Source organism: Humulus lupulus, chromosome 6 (genome assembly GCF_963169125.1).
Source record: "Humulus lupulus chromosome 6, drHumLupu1.1, whole genome shotgun sequence".
NCBI classification, from domain to species: Eukaryota; Viridiplantae; Streptophyta; class Magnoliopsida; order Rosales; family Cannabaceae; genus Humulus; species Humulus lupulus.
In genome coordinates this window covers 138,915,136-138,937,824 of record NC_084798.1, presented here as the reverse complement: position 1 = coordinate 138,937,824, position 22,689 = coordinate 138,915,136, and positions in this window count along the sequence as shown.

Genomic DNA, 22,689 nt, shown 5'->3' with positions numbered 1-22,689 from the left:
AAAGCCTATCAATGTCCTTCAGTCTTTTCGTATATATATATATCGATCTTCATATCCAACGCTTTGAGTACTCAAATCACAATTTTTCAGAGTGTTTTCAACACCTCAAGATGTGTGTGGGCACACAGAGAACATGGGTTTGTAATTTAGGAATCATAAGTATATCTCAATATATGAGAACTTGGATTATTGTTTGAGAAATATTAGAATAAAAGAAGAAGAAGAAGAAGAAGAAGGAGAAGAAGATGGCAATTTCTTGTCTGACAAAAATTCTGAAGTTTTTCTGAATTCTCACTGACTTGTATATTTCCCTCTTGTGTTCTTTCTTGTTATTTTATATCATATCACTACTACAAAAAGGGTCTTTAATGACATTTTTTGTTGGTGATGAAATATTTTTAATGTCCCTACAATGTTAGTCATTATAGCAGGAGACATTAAATGTGCATTTTTAATGACCAACAAAATTGGACACGATAAATTAAGGAGAAAATGGGTTTTTTACTTTTTTTTTTCTTTTCAATTTGATGACGCCCTTTGGGCGACCTTAAATGTGTACCCCTTTTATTTTATCAGTTTTAACTATTATTATTATTATTTAAATAAAACTTAATGTCACCCACCAAGTGACCTTATATACCTCCATTATTATTGTCTTTTTATTCTATATATATATATATTGAAACCAGGTTTTTTTTTTGTTATATATTCAAATCATATTATATTAGAAACGTGCTTATATATTATTTATATATTTCATAATAATAATTAATTTTTTATTAATAAATAATATATATTTAATAATTACTTAAATTAAAATATTTCATTAAATAGAAAATATTTTTTAGCTAAATATTAATAGAAAAAACAGTAATTGCAAATATTTTCACATAATCAAAATAACAAATATTGCACTCTATGGCTAGATGTTGACACCTATAATAACAAAAATAAAAGTCTACAATTTTTTTCTTTTTTTTTTTTAAAGTAAAAGGTTGAAACTATAGTATTTTATATATTCAATAAAATGGGAAAGCTGATCTATTCAACAACAAAAAAAAAGCCTAGGGGCCTAAATTTGATGATTTTGGATGAACGGTAGCATATCTTTGGCCCATTCTTCTCGCATCTCATCAATTTTTGATTGTGAATATGGTCTTTTGTTATTGAGCTGCAAAAAAATAATAATATATATTAATTAAAGTGACAAAATGTGTAAGTTTAATATTAATAATATTTGATACATAGTTTACATACCGTTTCATTCAAATAGGTAGACCGATTGTTAGATTGAACCAAGTCCTTCATCATTCTCATTATGTAATATCCACATTCCTTGTTACTTGGTTGTTGTGGACACTAATAATTAAAAATTTAAGTAATTATACTAATAACTTGATAAAATTTGAATATTCAAAGTGTTGACCCAAGATTTGGCCAACTGACACGGAGTCAAAATGTGATTGATATGAATGAATGTATAGAGAAGAACGTATGACAAAAACAGTAAATCACACAAGAATTTTTATAGTGGTTCGGCCCCAGGATCTGGTAATGACCTACGTCCACTTAGACTGATATTGATGTAAGAATCAGAAGAGTGATCAAAGAACTAGGGTTCAATGAGTTTCACTAACCTCTGAAGAACAGTACAATATTCCTAGGAAAATAATTATAGTCTCATATGATTCAAAAGGCAAAAGTCCCTCCCTTGAGCTATCTCTTGCTATTTATAGGCTCAAGGGGGATTACAAAAGATTGTTACAGATATTCTCCCCTGAATAATCGAGTACTCAGGAGATTGAGTGAGAAATGTTCGGGATTACAAAGATCTTCCCATTAATGTTGCCGTGTATGCGGAACTACCGACCAGCCTGGTCGCAGGTAGGACTGGGCCGTTTACTACCTTCAGCACATCTTCTGGTCGATACTCTAGCCGAACATTTCCAGGTGTCAGCCACGTGTCCAGGGATCACTTTCCACGTCACTAATGCGAATTTATTGGATAACATTTGCCCCCCAAAGTTTGTTTACTACGAACAGTAAATAAACTTTTGAACGAACGACTCTTCGGTAACCCCACCTGACGTGTCAAAACCCTTCGTGTGTTCTTTAAAAATGTAACCCACTTCTGTCTAATCATGTCCTTTCGGTTCCCCAGAAACTATTTCGACGGCCATCCCACTTCCCCATACTTCAAAAATGGGAAACTAATGATCATACTTTTTAATGCCAGAGACAAACTTATATAAGACCTTCGAAGTTTTCCTTTTCTCTTTACGTACGCCATCGTCTTTGCAAAAAACCCTAAAAACCAGAGCTTTAAACTTCTCCAGAGACAATCCTTCTGCACTTCCAGGACCCCGTCCGAGAGTTCTTTGACCTCCGAAGACCCTTTTTTTCCACCTTCACGATCACTTTCTTGGTAAGTTTTGGAATTCCCATGGTTCGAATCTTTCGTGGTGCATGCTTCTGAATGTGGACTGTTTGAGTTTTTCTGTATCTGGTTTACGATGCTTGTAGACAGAATATTTTGTAGGCAAAATAAAGTTACGAGTTAGTTTAAAATTCAGGATCATACTTTTTAGGACACAAAATCGAAGTAAAAATTCGATCTTTAGGCTAGTTGAAAAATAAATTTTTCCCGCCCTAAGGGGAGTTGAAAAAGCTTTTCCAGAAAAACTTTTTACTTTCACCCTTTGATCCGTTTTTCAAACTGTTCGTGTAGAAAGATTTAGCTTTTTGTTAGAATGCTGTTGTATAAAAGCCTAACTTTTATACTCGACCAGCGTTATTCTAAAAGGCCTTTTAAAGTTCTATATCCTCACCTCCCCATTCTTCTGTTTGCAGACTTTAATGCCAGATTTGTGGGGAGGTGAAAGACCCATCGATGATGACCTTCTCGCCCAACTGCTCGAGGGAGAAGAACAACCAGCTAACCGTGTCCACGAGATTCCTTTCTCGCGATCCTCTTCCAGACCCCATCCTTCCTCTCTAATGGTTCGCTCCAAGTCTTCTGGCAAGAAAAGACCTGAGTCCGAAAGCAACCCAAATTCTCCTGCCCAGCTTGATCCACAGGCTAGGGTTCCCTCGACCAGTGGTCGAAAAAATCTCGCTCCTAACCCTAATATCCAAACTAGGGCTCGCCCTCGCCATCAGAATCCGCCTGATGTCGAGTGGTATACTTCCCCAGCCAGTCTAGTGACCCATCGAATGGTCGCTAACTGCTTCAGGAAATTCCCTCTCACGGGGGTTACTATTATACGCCCTACCGCAGACCAGAGGGCTAACCTCCCAGGAGGTGCAAACAGCGCCTGGTCCCGGTATCACATTGAGGCGGGAGCTTACCCCCCTCTTCATCCCTTTTTTGTGGGGGTGGCCAATTATTTTGGTGTCGCCCCCTTCCAAATAACTCCAAATTGATATAGGATGTTGGCTGCACTCTATATCCTGTATAAACTTAACAAATGGCCAGAACCTTCGCCCCACGTGGTCAACTATCTTTTTGACCTTAAATCTAACCCACAGCACAACGGGACGGGCTTCTTCCACTTCTGCCACCAGGAGACCGGCCGGACGTTCTTGAGTGGCACTACCCATATATCAAACATGGGGCACTACAATAAGGAGTATTTCCTTACTCCAGACATAACCAGCAACAACTTGGCCTTCGCACGAGGAGGTAGGAGCTTGTCTTTGACTGGTCGATACTCTAACCTAAGGTGTCTCCTTTCATTTTTCTCAAACTGTAATCTGTTTTTCAGGCCCTTGGTTACGTCCAACCCCAACACCAGACATGGTGTTGAGGTCCAACACTCTGGCCAGGACGTCTGACGCAGCAAAAAGTGTCAAGACCCTGATAACTGAAACAAACTTGAGACTGTCTGGCCTCCTGGCTCCTCGCCATGAAACTAGAGGGTCCGTGGTGGGCGAAGCCACTGCCGAGGGGGTTCCCGAGAAGCAACCTTCTGTGCCTCCTCGGAGGAGGAGGCCAACGGGGGTTACAATCAGGGAACCCACGGGTAGCCCTTCCGCAGAAAGGCCTTCTGCTCCCCAAGGCAAGGGGAAACAAAAGGCCAAAGAGCCTATTGTTGACTTGGGAGAATACTCTGACGATAATGGTAAAGTTATTTCGCTTTTAAATGGTTTGCCAATTCCCTGTCACTTGTTTGACGGGGATGGTAACTTTACATATGCTCCAAATCTAGGGCCAGACTTCTTCATGCCAGATAATGAGTATATGACTAATAGATTCAATAGTGTAGCGACCAGTAGTTGTAGCTCGGGTATTTACTTTGTTACCTCCTTTTAGTTGTATAACATATTTTCACCTGCCTCTTTTCTTATTAACTTGCTGTGTTTACCTACATGCAGATATGTCTACTCCCAACATCTTCGATATGTACCAGGCCGAGGATGAAGAGGAGGTTCCTCAACTCCAACGGAAGCCTAAGAAGAGAACTGGTGAATCCAGCCGAGGCCCTCCAGCCAAGAAGGGTCGAACAGAAGACCTTCTTCAGGACGCGCCAACTGGGCAAAGTCCCGCGCCAACAGGGCAAACTCCTACCCCTCCTCCAGTTCCTTCTGAGCAGCAGACTACCCCTGCCCTGTCGAATCCTCCAGCCGCGCCTGCCAGAGAGCAGCCTACTCGTGAAGAAGCTCTTGGGGCCAAACTCATGAGCCGTGCCATTCGATCTGCCAAGGACCGTCTCGATCGCATTGGCAAAAGCAACCGTGTTAGAGCTGCAATGGTCGAAGCTGAAGACATGCCAGTCGACCAGATCCTGAACAGGACTCTGAACGAAATCTCCAGCGTAAGTACTTCTTTGTATTTCAAGCTTTAGTCGTTTAGTCCTCATGATAAGTTCTAACTCCTTTTTGCTTTATTTACAGGCCTTGCTGTCTGCCACTACTGCTCGTACCCGCGCCCAGGCTTACCTCGAGCAGGCTAAGGCAAAGGCCATCGAGAGGCACCAGGTGAAGGCGGCCGAGGAGCTTTCGGCTGCTGAGGCTAGGCATGCCAAGGAGTTGGAGGCCATGGTCCGAGAGAGGGATGCGCCGGTGACTAAGCTGTCAGAGGCTGAAGCCGCGAAGGATGCAGCAGTCAAGTTGAGGCAAGAGTATCGAGAGTTCAATCAAGCTCATCTTCGTGAGATCAAGCATCTGGGAGAGATACTCAAGTCCAAGGATGAGGCTATTGTCACTCTCGGGGGCAAGGTGAAGCAGTTGGAGCTTGACAACTCCAAGAATCTGGAAAAGTACAAGAGGACGACACTCCGATGTTTCTACAATTTCTGGAAACATAATCAGGGTGTTGACTTTAGCTACCTTTCAGAGGAAGTCAGAACTGCGGAGTTGGCTCGATGCACTGCCCAACTGGCCGAAGAGGAGGCAAGAGCTACAATCCTCGCCTCTCCAAGCGTCGCTGGTGAAGAAGAAGAAGCTGCCGAGGACGTGACCAACCAAGATGCTGCCCAGGACCCTCTGGCCCCGAATGCCTCTTAAAATTTTCTCTTTTATTTTTTCTTTCTTTTTGGCTATACGACCCATGGGTCGTGATGTAAAGACAATAATTTCTTTTTAAACTTTGCTGCATGGGTAGTAAACCCTTTTTTCTTTTACTCGAACAGTTACATCCAAGCAGCGATGCATGCGGTGTAAAAGCTTAAATCTTGATGCTATAATATCTTTATAACATTTGTCCGTATGACCGAACTTAGCATAGTACTTTGGTATTATTTAACAAAACATAAATTTTGAAAAATGTTCTAAGTACTGTAGCATGCTTTCACTCATTTTGTTCATGTGTTTACATACCTTTTGAGAGTATGCTTTGCTATCGATGTGCCTTATATGCCCCCCAAGTGATCGAGGAGCTTTAGGTCCTTGGTCACTTGCCCTGACCATGGCTTGTTCGAACATTCCTGTTCGTGCGAAAAAATGATACTTGTAATACATCAAAACAACACACGTAATGAACAAATACTTGCAAATGTAAATTCACAATGGTTAGCAAGAATGACTGGCTGCGCACAGTCCCTTATAATCTCGTATTAAAAATGAACTAAACATGTCTTTACAAGTGATTCTATAATAGAACCTTACATATACGAGCAATTAGCCATATAACGCAGCTAATCCTCTTTGCAACACTTGTAAAAAATTGAAAATCTTTACACAAGCCAGTCCTTTAAATAGGACTGTTCATTGATAATACTTGCGCAGGTGTTCTCCATTCCAATAGCGTGGAATGAGATCTCCGTTTAAGCGTGCAAGTTTGTAGGTGCCTGGGTGAAGGACTTCTTCAATCTGGTAAGGTCCCTCCCAATTAGGTCCGAGCACTCCAGCAGTGGGGTCGCGGGTATTTAAGAAAACTCGTCGTAGCACTAAGTCACCGACGTTGAATTTTCTTTCTTTAACTTTGGAGTTAAAGTACCGGGTGACTTTTTGCTGGTAAGCAGCAACTCGGAGTTGAGATTTCTCTTGCATCTCATCGATTGAGTCTAGGGAGTCCATCATTAGCTGGCTGTTCTGATCCTGGTCGTAAGTTAAGCGCCGATGTGAGGGGGGATCTAACTCGACAGGAAACATGGCCTCATATCCATAGGCTAAGGAAAATGGGGTATGGCCTGTTGCTGTTCGGTGGGACGTTCTATACGACCATAGGACTTCAGGCAGCTGCTCTGGCCACGCTCCTTTAGCTTCTTCAAGTCTTTTCTTCAGGGTGTCTTTAAGAGTTTTGTTCACGGCTTCGACTTGCCCATTCGCCTGGGGGTGTCCGACTGAAGAAAAGCTTTTAATAACTCCATGCCTTACTCAGAAATCGGTGAATAAGTCGCTGTCAAATTGGGTCCCGTTGTCTGAAACTATCTTTCTGGGCAGACCATACCGGCATACAATGTTCTTGATGACAAAGTCAAGAACTTTCTTGGTCGTGATGGTTGCGATTGGTTCCGCTTCGGCCCATTTGGTGAAGTAATCAACTGCCACAACTGCGTACTTTACTCCGCCTTTCCCTGTAGGCAGGGATCCAATCAAATCTATCCCCCATATTGCGAAAGGCCACGGGCTCTGCATCTGCTTTAGTTCATTTGGAGCTGCTCGTGGAATCTTGGAGAACCTTTGACATTTGTCGCATCTTCGTACATACTCCATCGAATCCTCGTTCATTGTTGGCCAGAAGTAGCCTTGCCTTAGAATCTTTTTTGCCAAACTTTTCCCCCCAGCATGATCTCCGCAGAAGCCTTCATGCACCTCCTTCATGAGTTCCTTGGCTTTTTCTGGTGTAACGCATCTGAGTAGTGGCATTGAATATCCTCTTCGGTACATAACACCATCGACCAGTATGTACCTAGCGGCCCGCCTTTGCAGAGTTCTGGCTTTGTTTCTATCTGCTGGCAGTGTACCATTCGTCAAATACTCCAAGTAAGGCGCCATCCATGTATCTTCTAGATGAATCTCCATATTGGCTTCGGTCGCTTCTATGCTCGGCTTATTCAGTCTTTCTACTGGAACTATGTTCAAGGTGTCTGCATCCTTTGTGCTCGCGAGTTTAGCCAAGGCGTCTGCATTCGAATTCTGGTCTCGCGGAATTTGCTGGAGGGTGTACTTTGTAAACTGGGCTAGCAAATCCTTCGTTTTATTCAGGTAGGCCATCATCTTTAAGCCTCGTGCTTGATATTCTCCTAGGACTTGATTCACGACTAGCTGTGAGTCACTGTAAATATCAAGCATCTTTATGCTCATATCTTTGGCCATTCTCAATCCAGCGAGGAGTGCTTCGTATTCTGCTTCATTGTTTGACGCGGTGAAGTCGATCCTGATTGCGCAGTGAAATCGATGCCCTTCCGGCGTTATCAATATCACTCCCGCTCCAGCGTGGGATTCGTTGGATGATCCATCCGTGAATAACTTCCACGATGGAGCTTTGTCTTGAGGCTCAGGCGCTTTAGGCTGTTCGCACTGTTCGTTGTCTGGGAGTTCGGTGAATTCAGCAATAAGGTCGGCCAAGACTTGTCCCTTGACTGCTGCTCGCGGTGAATAAGTTATGTCGAACTGCCCTAATTTGACTGCCCATTTTAATAATCGCCCAGCCGCCTCTGGTTTTTGGAGGACTTGTCGAAGGGGCTGGTCAGTTAGAACTGTAATAGGATGGGCTTGAAAGTAGGGGCGTATCTTCCTAGAGGCTAGGATTAAGCAATATGCTAACCTTTTGATTGGCGGATATCTTAATTCTGCACCGATCAGCCTCTTGCTGACATAGTAGACTGCTTTCTGTACGCCTTCTTCCTCCCGTACAAGTACCGCACTAGCAGGAACTTCAGTAATCGCCAGATAAATAAACAAAGTTTCTCCTTCAATCGGTTTTGACAAGATGGGAGGTTGCGCCATATGAGCTTTCAAGGCCTGGAATGCTTGCTCATAGTCTCCCGTCCATTCAAACTTCTTATTTCCCCTGAGTAGATTGAAGAAAGGGACACATTTGTCAGTTGATTTCGAGATGAATCTACTTAGGGCAGCGATCCTTCCGGTCAAACTTTGTACATCCTTGATCCTTTCCGGCGACTTCATGTCGATCAAGGCTTTTATCTTGTCAGGGTTGGCCTCGATTCCTCTTGAATTTACTATAAACCCCAAAAACTTCCCTGATCCGACTCCAAAGGAACATTTGAGGGGATTCAACTTCATCTGGTACTTGTTTAACACATCAAAGCACTCTTGTAGATCCCTCACATGTCCTTCTGCCTTCTTAGACTTTACCAGCATGTCATCCACATAGACCTCCATGTTTGCACTGATCAGCTCCTTAAACATGTGGTTGACTAGCCATTGGTAAGTCGCACCTGCATTTTTAAGTCCGAAGGGCATGACTTTGTAACAGTATAAGCCCATATCGGTCTGAAAGTTGGTGTGATCCTCGTCAGGGGGATGCATGCTAATCTGGTTGTAGCCTGAATATGCATCCATGAACGAGAGGATCTCATGTCCTGCAGTCGCATCGACCAGCTGGTCGATCCTTGGGAGTGGGAAGCAGTCTTTTGGGCAGGCTTTATTGAGGTCTGTAAAATCCACACAGGTCCGCCACTTGCCGTTAGGCTTGGGGACCAGCACCAGATTTGAGACCCACGATGGATAAAACGCCACCCTGATAAACCCATTCTCCTTAAGTCTTTCGACTTCTTCTTTCAAGGCTCTTGATCTATCTTTATCGAGCAGCCTTCTCTTTTGTTGCACGGGTGGAAAAGTTTTATCTATGTTCAAGACGTGGCTGATCACCGCAAGATCTATCCCAACCATGTCTTTGTGCGACCAGGCGAAAACTTCCTGGTTCTTTCGCAAGAATTCCACCAGTGCATGCTTCGTGGTAGGCTCTAAGTATTTCCCAACCTTCACGACTCTGGTCGGGTCTTTTTTGTCGAGTTGGACCTCCTCCAGGTCCTCGACGGGTCCAACACTCTCTTCAAAATCCCCAAAGCGAGGATCCAAATCTCCAACCTCACTTTGGGCAACACCCTATTTGGTGACTTCACCACCTGATTGGGCTTGCGTATCTACTGCCATCTGCAATCGGTCTGGGGTAGTGCTCCTCGACGTTCCACTTTTTTCCTTTGTGATCGAGGCGTTGTAGCACTCCCTGGCTTCCCTTTGGTTTCCCAAAACGCGTTCTACCCCCGCGTCTGTTGGGAACTTCATGGCTAGGTGCCACATAGAGATGACGGCCCGTATATCAACCAGTATGGGCCTTCCGATAACGGCGTTGTACGCCGAAGGACAATCGACCACTACAAAAGTGGCGAGTAATATCCTTGTTGCAGGCGCTGTACCCGTCGTTACTGGAAGTTTGATCATTCCGGCTGGGGCGAGTCCTTCTCCAGAGAAGCCGTATATCATTTGATTGCAGGGCTCCAAGTCCTTTACTGACAATTTCATGCATTCCAGTGTTGAATTATACAGGATGTTCACTGAACTTCCTGTATCGACTAGTACCCTCTTCACCATCATATTGGCCATCTGGATGTGCACGACCAGCGGATCGGAATGTGGGAACCGGACGTGCTGGGCATCGCCATCAGAGAAGGTTATCTCACCTTCCTCTGACCGAGCCTTTTTTGGTGCACGGTCCTCCACAGTCATCATCTCGATGTCCTAGTCGTGGCGCAGAGTCCGAGCATATCGTTCTCTGTCCTTTCCGCTATTTCCCGCGAGGTGCGGGCCTCCACAGATGGTTAAGAGTGTTCCAGCCACAGGGGCAGGCTGTAATGGTGGCGAGCGCTGGCGTGTGGACGTCTGCTCGTTGCCACCTAGAGCTTCTCGTTGGGAATTTCCCGAGGCCCGTACGTACCTTCTCAAGTGTCCTTGTCTAATAAGGAACTCGATTTTGTCTTTTAACTGGTTGCATTCATTAGTGTCATGTCCATAGTCGTTATGATAACGACAGAACTTGGTAGTGTCTCTTTTCGAAATTTCCTTTCGAATGGGTCCAGGTTTCTTGTAAGGCACACTAGAGCTTGTGGCCTGGTAAACCTCTCCCCGAGACTCAACGAGGGCAGTGTAGTTAGTGAACCTAGGTTCATAACGATTACTCTTGGCTCGTTTATTTTCGGAGGTGGAAGGCTCATTGTGCGGCCGTTTTCCACCATTTTTACCATTGTCGTTACCATTCCCGTTGCCTTTGCCGTTGCCATTGGGTTTGGACCCATTGGCGGCTTTGGCGGATTCGGCAGCTTTCTTGTCCTTGCTTGAAGGCTTTCCATCATCGGCAATGGCCTCTTCGAGCTTGATGTAACGATCAGCTCGGTCCAAGAACTCTTGGGTGGTTCTAACTCCTTCCTTTCGGAGACTTTTCCAGAGGGGAGAGCAACGTTTAACCCCTGCGGTAATGGCCATCATCTTGCCTTCGTCTCCTAATGTTTTTGCTCCTGCTGACGCTCGCATAAAGCGCTGGACGTAATCCTTCACTGACTCCCCATCCTGCTGGCGAATTTCGACTAGCTGGTTTGCTTCGGTTGGGTGCACACGACCTGCATAGAACTGTCTGTAGAACTCCCTTACGAACATTTCCCAGGAAACTATGCTTGCAGGCGGGAACTTAAAGAACCACTCCTGCGCTGCTTCAGAAAGTGTTGCAAGGAAGATCCTGCACCGAGCGTCTTCAGACACTTTCTGAATGTCCATCTGAATCTCAAACTTATTCACATGCGAGACTGGGTCCCCATATCCATCAAAGTTTGGGAGCGTAGGCATCTTGAATTTGCTGGGAGTTTCGGCGTTAGCTATCCTTTGGACGAAAGGAGTGCCTTTCCTCCTGTCATGGTCGATGTAGGATGTCCTTCCCCCGACCAGCTGTTGCACTGCTTGGTTGAGGGCGTCTATCTGGTCCTGTACAGCGGTAGGAATCGTTGTAGCCTCTGTTGTTGGGGGGACGTTCTCACCGTGCCGCTCGCGGCGATCGTTGAGTATATCTCTCAAGTCCTCCTTTCTTCTCTACTGCTCGCTACCCCCGAGCCGGTTGAAGACGTTATTCTATTTAGGTTGCCCCCCAACATCTCGTCTGTTGGGCTGGTCATCTTGGGGTACCTGGCTCCTGCCCTTACCCCTTTCTTCGTGCCTCCTACCAGCATCTCCTTTGCCTGAATCGGCCTCATTATATCCGTGGCCGTCTCTGAATCTCGACTGGCTATGGTGGGATCGGCTGTTCCCTCTATTCCTGTCTCTGGCAGAAACGTCCCGAGTGTAAGAGGGTGGCCTGCGCTGGTCGCGGTGTCCCCGTGCATTATCATGCCGTGGGGGATCTTGGACCGCAAAGCCTAACTCTAAGTCCCTCCTGTTACCAGGAGGGTACTGACCTCTGTTCGGTAGGTTTGGGCCATCATCCCCATGGCGTCTAGGACTACGAGGCTGATGCTCGGCCCTATTCTGCCTTTGTTGCGGGGGATTACCCCGAGTAGCTTGGGATGGTGGATGCGCCTCAGGGTCCAGCAGGACATCGTCATGGGGCATCTGAGGCTGTTCGGGCCTTTGCGGACTTGAAGGATGGATTGGTGGGCTAGGATTGGGACCCTTCTGGGGTGGCCCATTCATTGGTTGGTCAGGCTGCGAGGCAGGTGCCGCCTGATTTCTAGCCAACAGCAAGACTGCCTCCAGGGTTGCCATGGCTTCGTTCTGGCGGCGATCCACCTCCGCCTGCCTTTCGCTCAATTCCGCGCGCTGTCTTTCAATCTCCTGCTGCTGCCGTGCCATAACTTCAGCGGCAGTCTCCTGACTAGCTTTCAGGCTAGCCATATCTTCCTGCAGCGCGCCCAGGGTGCTCTTCAACGTTGCATCATCCATTTCCTCCTCTTCAAAATCCAGTTGCGGCTCATCCTCCGCTATGCTTGCAGGAGGAGGAGGAGGAGGGTTCGACGGTGCAGCGGCGGTCGCCTGCCCATTTTTCTTTCCTGCTTTCGCCATTAATTTTCTTAACAGCAATAAATCAATCTCTCAATGAAAGCACCAGAATGTTGACCCAAGATTTGGCCAACTGACACGGAGTAAAAATGTGATTGATATGAATGAATGTATAGAGAAGAACGTATGGAAAAAACAGTAAATCACACAAAAAAATTTATAGTGGTTCGGCCCCAGGATCTGGTAATGACCCACGTCCACTTAGACTGATATTGATGTAAGAATCTGAAGAGTGATCAAAGAACTAGGGTTCAATGAGTTTCACTAACCTCTGAAGAACAGTACAATATTCCTAGGAAAATAATTATAGTCTCAAATGATTCAAAAGCCAAAAGTCCCTCCCTTGAGCTATCCCTTGCTATTTATAGGCTCAAGGGGGATTACAAAAGATTGTTACAGATATTCTCCCCTGAATAATCGGGTACTCAGGAGATTGAGTGAGAAATGTTCGGGATTACAAAGATCTTCCCATTAATGTTGTCGTGTATGCGGAACTACCGACCAACCTGGTCGCAGGTAGGACTGGGTCGTTTACTACCTTCAGCACATCTTCTGGTTGATACTCTAGCCGATCATTTCTAGGTGTCAGCCACGTGTCCAGGGATCACTTGCCACGTCACTAATGCGAATTTATTGGATAACACAAAGTATAAACTAAAATTAAAATTTGTAAAAACATACCAATGGATTTCGATAATTCACTTCACTTGGGATTGATTGTTTGTTAGCCCTGAAGTATTTGGCATAAGCATCAAGGATTGTTTCTCCAATTTGTGGACGATTGGACATTGGTGCGTTAACCGAATCCAAAAAACGAATGTGATATGCATCAGGAGCCAATAGTACCAACATCCAATGGTCGCTTCATACGAAACATAAGATTAGATCAACTACTATTTAGTAATGTCAATATCATACTTATTAAAGAATATAATATATAGTTATACTAACCCATGGTTCCAAGGAGTAATCATGAATTGTTTTTTTGAACATAACCTAGCGAATTGCTTAAACAAACGATCAACACGATCAATTCCCGAGTTGTTTGAGTGGCCACGACATTAGGATTGACAAATAGAAACATATGCTGCTTATGATGGTCTAAGAGCCATTTGTAGAGTGTCCTAACAAAAGTATATGAAAACATAATTAGCTAGACTTATTAGTCAAATAAATAAAGTTAAATAAACTAAATTTGTAAAATGATACCAAATGTAGGAGACTATAATAGTTTGGCCAATTTTTTCACCTCTGACGAACTCAAGTATGTCGCTCTTCAATATATACAAGCCTGACATATCCGTAGCGAATACATCATAGTCAATGCATGCATTTACACACTCACCGTCAGGCCACTTTGATACTATATTATAAATCTCTCTCAAGTAAGGTGGTAACTGAAGCTCTTGTTGAACCTCTTGTGTTAAAGGTTCTTGTGGATGTCTTAAACGTTCTCTTCGTTGTTGGGCTTCAGTTACTAATGGTTGCTTTGATTTTCCTTTGGCTCTTAAACCATCCTGTAAACATATAAATAATCAATTAATGAACATATAAATAGTAAAATAAAAAATTGATTAATATAATATAAGCACAATATTACCTGTTCATCCCAATCAGAAAACATAACTAAATGTCTAGGCCACGCTATTGGGACATTAACAGCTTGAAAAACTGTAAAAATCTCAATGTCAGGAATGGGGTTAAGGAGTCTAGCCGGTTCCTTAAGAGCATATTTTATCACCACGTGATAATTTGTGTCTCCTAGTGGTACGCAGTGGAGATTAGTTTCCCCAGTCTCAAAAACGACTCCCAAGGCAACAATATTTTCAAGTGACCCAACAACTAAACGACATTTACGTTCCTATAATACAAAATATACATGTTATACATATAAGTGATGATGTAATAGTAAGAAAAATCAATATTCTTTATCTGAACAATTATTACCAGTATAGAAGGCGTTTCATAGCAAGGTGGTTCTTGTAGAGGTGGGTCGGGTACATAAAAGTCCACTCCTGCTACCCCATCCATAGGAGGTTGTGTAGGTGGGTTCGATACGTTAAAGTCCCGTCTTGCTACCTCGTGAGTAATAGATTGTGGTGGATCTGGTACGTAAGTCCCCTCAAATGGTACTCCTGATGGAGTCGAACAAGATCCATGCCAACTTTGCTGGGATTTGTTGGCTTCAATCAACTTGTTGATAAGTTCTTCTTGTTTACGATATCGTTCTTCCATTTCACGATATTTTTCTTCTTGTTGACGATTAAGACGTTGCTCGAAATCATCTTTTTGGTTCTCTTTCGTTTTCCTTGACGTTGGCCTCGGAGTGTCACAGAATTGTGTGGGAGTCACACCTAGACCTAAACCACGAACATGCCCTCAGGCCTCAGGGGTGCCCAACGCCATTGTCAGCACATCATTAGGGCCGTCAGGCTCCCATTTACCTTCTGTTTGGAGCTGTCGGTAATGATCCTGTGAAATGAGATACATTAGTTAATAATATTCGTCCTTTGTCAACGAGTATTAGTATTGACAATCACGAAACATATAATTATACACTTACAGTTCTCTTTTGTATCTCTGTTGCACCCCCAACAAGCTCTCCTTTCTTGTTCTTCCTAGCTAATGCCCACAAATCAGCCCTATCTAATTCAAACACTTGGTTCCCAAGAACCTCTCGAGCGAGTTTGTGGTTGTATTCATTCTTTGCTCGTAAAGCTTGCATCTTCTCTCTTATAACTTTCCAATCATTACTCAATCTATTATTAACAAAATCAAGCCAAACTTCTGGGGAGATAATAGACTCATATCCTCTAGGTCTTCGAGAAGGGAACTCATTTGGAATTTTTTCCATTTGGTCGACTATGAATCTTTTGGTTAGATAAGTTCTCCAACTTCTAAATCGCTTAGCTGCTTTAGACAACAATCCTTTTTTTTGTGTATGGTCTAACCCAAATGTTTCCTGCAAGTTTAAAATGTAAAACATATTATAAAAAATTTACTTGTCACTTCTGCATTTCCATAATATACACCAATCTTGCAAAGTCATGAGCTTAAAAGTTAAATTAGTACATAAAACTAGGATGTAAATAAAAGCTGAATAAGATAATAATGAATCAAGGTAAAAGAATATATGACTTGTAAGTGGGAAACAAACATAACCAAACAAACTCAGAATAATAAAGTTAAATAATTATATACATATATATTTATATTGATTTGGCTGGCATCCGTCACTTTAAAGCTCATCAACTATTTTAATTTATGTGCATGGTCTAATTCTTGTTTTCATGCTCTAAAAAGTATTAAGGCAAAAAATTGTAAAGATATTAAACATATATATGCAATCAGTATAACTTTGTATCTGTTGATTCTTCACTTGAAAGTATCTATCTACTATTGAAAACAAAAAAAATCTAGTAGTTTACATACCTTCATTATCTCCCATATTTGTCTTTTCTTTTCTTGAGGTATTGCTGCCCAATCTTTATACTCTATCGATATAGTTGTTCGTACAACAGACCCTAGCTTTGATGCCAAGTCTACCCTCCCGTCACCAATTGCTTGACCAAACTCATTATACTCAACCTTAATTTGCTTCCCTTCACTTCTCAATTTGCTAATTTTTTTCAAAAAGGATGGCCCCCTACTCGGTATATCACCCTCCTCCATATGCTCTTCTTCTCTAACCTCCTCTTCATTTTCTTCTTCATTGGAATCATCAGCCAAAGGATCATATTAAGACATCTGTGATTAAAAAATGAAATAAATGAATTAATAAACAAACAAGTAATAATGCTCTCTTCAAACAAGAACAACTTATAAATGCCACAACAAACCCATACCTCAAATCTTATTAATCAATCCATAAACCTTCTCCATTTTCACGACAACAAGAACTATCACCATCAATTTGATCATGGGGACTTCTATTGTAGAAGCGAAGAGGGTACAAAGATGAGGACAGGCAGAGGTATCTATGGAGATTTCAAAGCTAGAAAAAAATGGCTCTTTGCGATTTCAAAGATAGAGAGAAAGAGCAATATGGTGTAGCGGGAAAGAAGAACAAAAATTTCAGAAAATGGTAGGGGAAAGGGCGCGCGGGCACAGGGATTATTTCATGTCGCTCCTTGGCCTTTTTTTTTTTAAAAAAAAAAAAAAGTACACAGAAATGTAAAATATAAAATTTAAAATTTAAAAATTATATATAATAACCCACATTACATTATATCTCTTGTAAAGGGGGACATGATATATAATATTTCATGACCCTCATTAACGGACATGAAATATGCTCTACAAATTTTCATGACCTTCACCATAAGTATAGGTCATTAAAAAGTGTCATTAAATAGTTAGATTGTTGTAGTGTATATATGGAGATTAAGTATTATCTTATTATTCCTAATAATAATAGTAATATAATAATAATATCATAATGATGATAGAAATTGATTTATTTAAATATTTAACTTACCAAATTTGAAAATATCTATTTTCAAATTATTAATTAAATAAATAAATAAAATAAAAACAACACATATACATTATCTGTCCACTGCTAAATACATGGCATAGTCCTTGGACTGTGTTATGTGTGAACTGCAGTATTCCCTTTTCACAGATAATGCATTTTTATTTATTTATTTATTTAACTAAAAGCAATCCTTTCACAAAATATTGTATTATCTTTTTAAGGAAAAGATTACAACCATCTTTCAAATTTTAAATTTTAAATTCAAAGTTCAAAATTCAAATTGATGATCATCACTATCATCATCTCTTAAAATTCAATAAATCAAAAACTATTTTTGACTTACCAATTTTATTTTCTCCCACTCAAATAAAATAATTAATTTGAAAATTTTATTTATTTATTTATATATGAATTTTGAAATTATATATTTAAATTAATAAACAAATTTTAAAAAATTTAATAATTAATTCCAAATTAATTATTCGACTCAATTATCATATAATTGTATACTTGACCCGAAGAATAAAATTATTGTCCAATTTCCAAATTATGGATTTTACCATTGTATCAACTCTTACCTTGATATGGTGTTGATAGAACCACCCTGGGGACCTATGGACCTATAATATCAAGTTCTAATAAATATTAGATTATTAATCAAAGCTCTTTAATTAAATAATCATATTTATTAATCTCATGATTACTCTACTATAAATATGAGATTGAACTCTTGATAATTATAGACATATATTTACAGAGTACTTTATTAAAGAATAAAGTGTCCATTGATATAACCATCACATACAACGTTAATCCTCTATTAATGGTTCATAATTAAAATGGAATAAAATTACTGTTTTACTCTTTTAACTATATCTTGTTCCTAGAGCACCATTGACTTTACTAGTGAAGGTTGTGTCACAATAAGTTTGTGACGTGAGCGCTCATAACATTTTCAGTTCCAAAAGTCAACCCAATAGGGAACCATTATTAAATCTATAAGAAGGTATAGATTCCATATCTGTTAAACTATGTCCCCAACCATATATATCATTGAGTCCCTAAAACAATTGTTCTTAGCCAGATCATTCTGACAAACCTTAATGCATGAATCAAAGGATTAGATGACATATATATGAGTTCATAGTAACCTCAAAATTAAGATCATCGTTTGATGTGTTTGATTAATACTATGAAACAATGTTTAAACAAGTATTAACAAATAACTTTTGGTCCAGTTCTATATATCACTATATATAAAGTACCTTCATTAAAGTGTCCTACTATACTAGTGACCCGGATCTAGGTCACTTGTATTCATAATACTAGCGAACCGTACTACCAATAATTAATCTAAAGATTCCATAACTTTATTTTACTGCAAACTGTTTTGAAGTTTATTAGAATAATTTCGATCCCCTCATACCAAAATGAGATTAAGACCACATAGATAAACTTTGAAATTTTCTAATATTTACTTAATATTATCAACATAATATCGGACATATTCTATATATACATAATAATTCAATTCAATTATTTATTTCATTTAAAACATTTGTCAACTGCAATTGTTTTAAGGGCACTATTCCCAACACCCCGAAGCCACAGGGCCTGGCGTTGTCAAAGTGGGAAAGGTGATAGGCCCCACAAATGCTTCGATCTAGACATCTTCCCAACAAATATACTCTTGTGCTCGATGAATGAAGTCGTCGAGCCTTCGGTATCCTCTCCGCTGGAGGTCATCCCACAACGGGGACCCCGCACAGATGCCCGCCTGTAAGGCCATTAATTGTTGGCCATCTTTGACTCTCTTGGTCCTCGCAGCTTCCTCCTTGAAGCGCTTGATGTAAGCTTTGAGATTCTTAAAGGGTCCCTGCTTTATGTTGACCAAAGCATTGACCTCAAAGCTCACCTTTCGAGAACTATGAATTATCTTCAAAATGAAGACAACAACTAATGCCATGAATGAATGGATCTCGGCCTGTGTTTCTTGAACCATTCATCTGTTGGTCCAGTCAAGGTAATTGGGAACATATGAAGCAGTTAATGTAAGTTTTGAGAGTCTCGAAGGGTCCCTGCTTTATGTTGACTAAAGCGTTGACCTCAAAGCTCACCTTCCGAGCTGCTATAAATTATCTTGGTCCTCGCAGCTTCCTCCTTGAAGTGCTTGATGTAAGCTTTGAGAGTGTCGAAGGGTCCCTGCTTTATGTTGACAAAAGTGTTGACCTCAAAGCTCACCTTCCGAGCAGCTATGAATTATCTTTAGAATGAAGACGAAAACTGATGCCATGAATGAATGGACCCCGACCAGTGTTTCTCGAACCATTCATTTGCAGTTCCAATCAAGGTAATTGGGAACACATGAAATTTGGCGTCTTCGGAGACACGATGCACTGACATCTATTTGTTGAACTTCGAGAGGTGGTCGGTGGGATCCGTACTGCCACTATAGGACGTAATGGCATGAATCTTAAACCTCGCGGTAATGAGGCTTCCACAATGTGAGGAGCACATGGCTCCCCGTCCTCCGAGTCGGAGTCATGGCCCTACCGTCGGGCCATTATGACCAATATCCTCTTCAAGCTCTCTAACTCCGCACGGAGGGGGCACAATCTAGGTTGGCACTTTTTGCTGGGTTATCCCTCTTTTGGGCGTTGAGGCTGTCCCGAAGGTCTGACTAGTCCTTCCTCCCGAGTTTGCGCTCAAAAGCCTTGTTACTCCTACGAGCATTCCAGCCTTTTCGTAGGTTAGTTTTGCCTCAGAATGCACCACTTTCCTCGAGATATGCTACTTCTGTTTCCCCGTTGGACTCAATGTTTTAATTGTTAACTAAGATATTGATGTCGCTTTCTCGGTTAATGGAGATGTTCTGCCAGTTGGCTCCTTGGCCATTGTTCTTGTGATGTTGACGAAGTGCTGGGGGGACAACACCTCCAGGCCTCACGCGTTCCGTATTGGTGCGCTAGGGCAGAACGCCCTGGGCTCCATCGACGCTGATGGCCTAGTGGTGTCTTCGGGGTCCTAGTCCTTTACCATTACTAGCTGGTCTCGGGGCTTGGTTATCTTCGGGGTTCCAACTAGCCTTCTTTTGCTTGAGAGCATGGTTGTTGTCGACCTTACCCTTGCCACAATCTTTGTGGCACAAGTGAGGCTCCAACTCCAGTTGGGTACACGAGGGACACGCCAGTTGGAGGATCTCACGCCACATTAGCGGGGTGCTCGGCAGGCACACCGGCTAGGTCGACAGGTGGCACTCCAACTGGGTGGGCAGGTGGCACATCAACTGGCTTCCTAGTTGGTACTTCTCCATGGAGGTCCACTCGCAACCTTTGGCCCGCCGGAGTAGCCCTCATGATGTTAACCATCTCATGTAGGGCGACGATATTACCCCCCTGGGTGTCGAGTTTCTGCTATTGAGTGGCCACCTGATCGCGAAGAGCCATCACTTTTGGTGTCTCCTCCGTGTCCATGGGCTAAAGATATTCCTCCTCATAATACTTGTCGTCTACACCGTCATACTCGGTGTTTTCATCGTATTCTTCCATCATCTCAAGGAGGTCCTGGGGTGGTGGATGATTATTTTCTCCTCCCTCAACCCCGGTTGGAGGAGCATCATCTGGTGCGTTTCTCCAAGTGGTCACCATGGCTATGTTCTTCAAGCTTTCTTCGCGCTCTCAATGAAAGCATCAAAATGTTGACTGTCTTTTTCGCTATCAACCTAATCTAAGAGTTTAAAGAAAATAATATAAAAGAACACAAGGAATTTACGTGGTTCAAGCTATAAAAGAGCCCTAGTCCACGAGTTTCTGATATTTAGTGAGCTTGAAGCTTGTTTGAACAAGTTTTAATGGTGGTTCTCAGGCAACGTATATATTGCACTGAGCTACATAGTTTCTCTTCTCAAAATCCGAACCTTAAACAAGGAGATACCCCAGCTCTATTTATAGAGGCTGAGGTCATTACTGTTAATCATCTATCATCAATACAAATTCCTCCATTCTTTGGTATTAATTCTAAATTAATACAAAAAGGGTTGCACTAATTAGAGCCTACAGCACAGGCGGATTGCACAGGGCCATTATAGAAAGTTGCGTACCAACTTTATGGGGAACATGTCTCTGACTGTTAGGGTGCAGCGAACGTTTGCCCATGTCAGGAGGCGTTGTGGGAAATATCGATTGTCGAGGGTACGATCTCGATACCACTAATCGAGGCTCACCAAAAGTTGTTAGAAGGACTTCTGGTGGCCCATGCCCGCAGTGAATGACACATGACAGCTACAACAGGTCCTAGGACAAGAATCCTAGACCTGGGAGATGGGCGAGTGAACAGAGCTTCTTGGGACGTGACTTCATATGGAGACATCCTCGCCTCAACGACAAGCCTGGGGGCGTGGCCTCACTTGGAGACATCCATGACTTGGAGATTGGTTCGGGACGTGCCCGAGACGTGACCTCACTTGGAGACATCCTTGCCACGAGGACAGACCTTGGGGTGCAGCCTCACTTGGAGACGTCCATGACTTGGCTAGATTGGGTTTCCTCAAGGAGTTCACACCCTGAGAACCTCATGACTTTCCATGTCGTTAATTACTCCTAATTGTCATGTATCTGATGGTGAAAACACGGACAACAATAACAGTTTACGGAGTATTTATTATTTATTTTTACAGTAACAATGTGAATTAACTAAGTTCTTAAACAATTGTAATTAAAAAGAAGGAAATACTTTGCATTAGATCAAGAAGTCATCATATCATTACCTTAACTCCGATAAGAGGTACACTTAAGGTAAGCATAATTAGTTTTTTAAAGGAAGTTTATATGAAATATCGAAAAGTGACCATTGGATCTATAAAACATTGCATATAAAATTTGGGAAGTATAACATAATTAATTTATTGGAGGATGTGTTAAGAATCAAGGAATATCCACAATCATATTCATAAGTCATAATATGAAAACATTGGATAAGAATTTCACTTAAAACTTATTTTATTTTTTTAAGTAATGAAAATATTTACATTTTTAAAAAAAAGCTAACACACTTACAATAGTTCTATTACTATTAAAATAGAAGATGGAACTCTATATATTTATTTTGTATTAATTCTCTATAGTACAATATATTGTAAATGATTTTTTTTTCTCTTTATAATTTTTTTTTTTCATTTTTAATATTAAGTATTTTTATACTTAGAAATTATTAAAACTTGATTGTATATCTTGATAAAAATAATATTCTTTGATCATTTGTAGTCCAATAAATTACTTGACATTTAATACTTATAAGTTATAATTTTGAAGCAAAAGAAAATCTATTTTGGAAACATATTTAGATTGATTTCTAATTATATGAGATTCAAAATATTAGTAATTTTTTATTATTTACACATGAGTGGATTCTAAATTTTATGTTAAGTGAAACTTTCATTATGTTTTGTGAATTTAAATTTAATGTTTGAAATGTTAATATTACTAATTGAAATAGTAACCAAACTATTTCGAAACTAAGTAACCAAATTAGAAATCATATTCTCAAGTTAGTAGCTTATGTGAGTAGGGTTAGTACCAAACAAAATATATTTAGTCATACTAGGATTTAATGGATTTCAAGATTTTTATCTAAGCATAACTCAATTTTCTTATAAAAACTTTTTATGATCAAAACTCGAGTAACTAAAATTCTTTTTTTAGCTGATTAAACTGTGTTAAAATAAGTGTTTAAATTTCTTAAAATATATTGATAAAGTGTTTTCAATG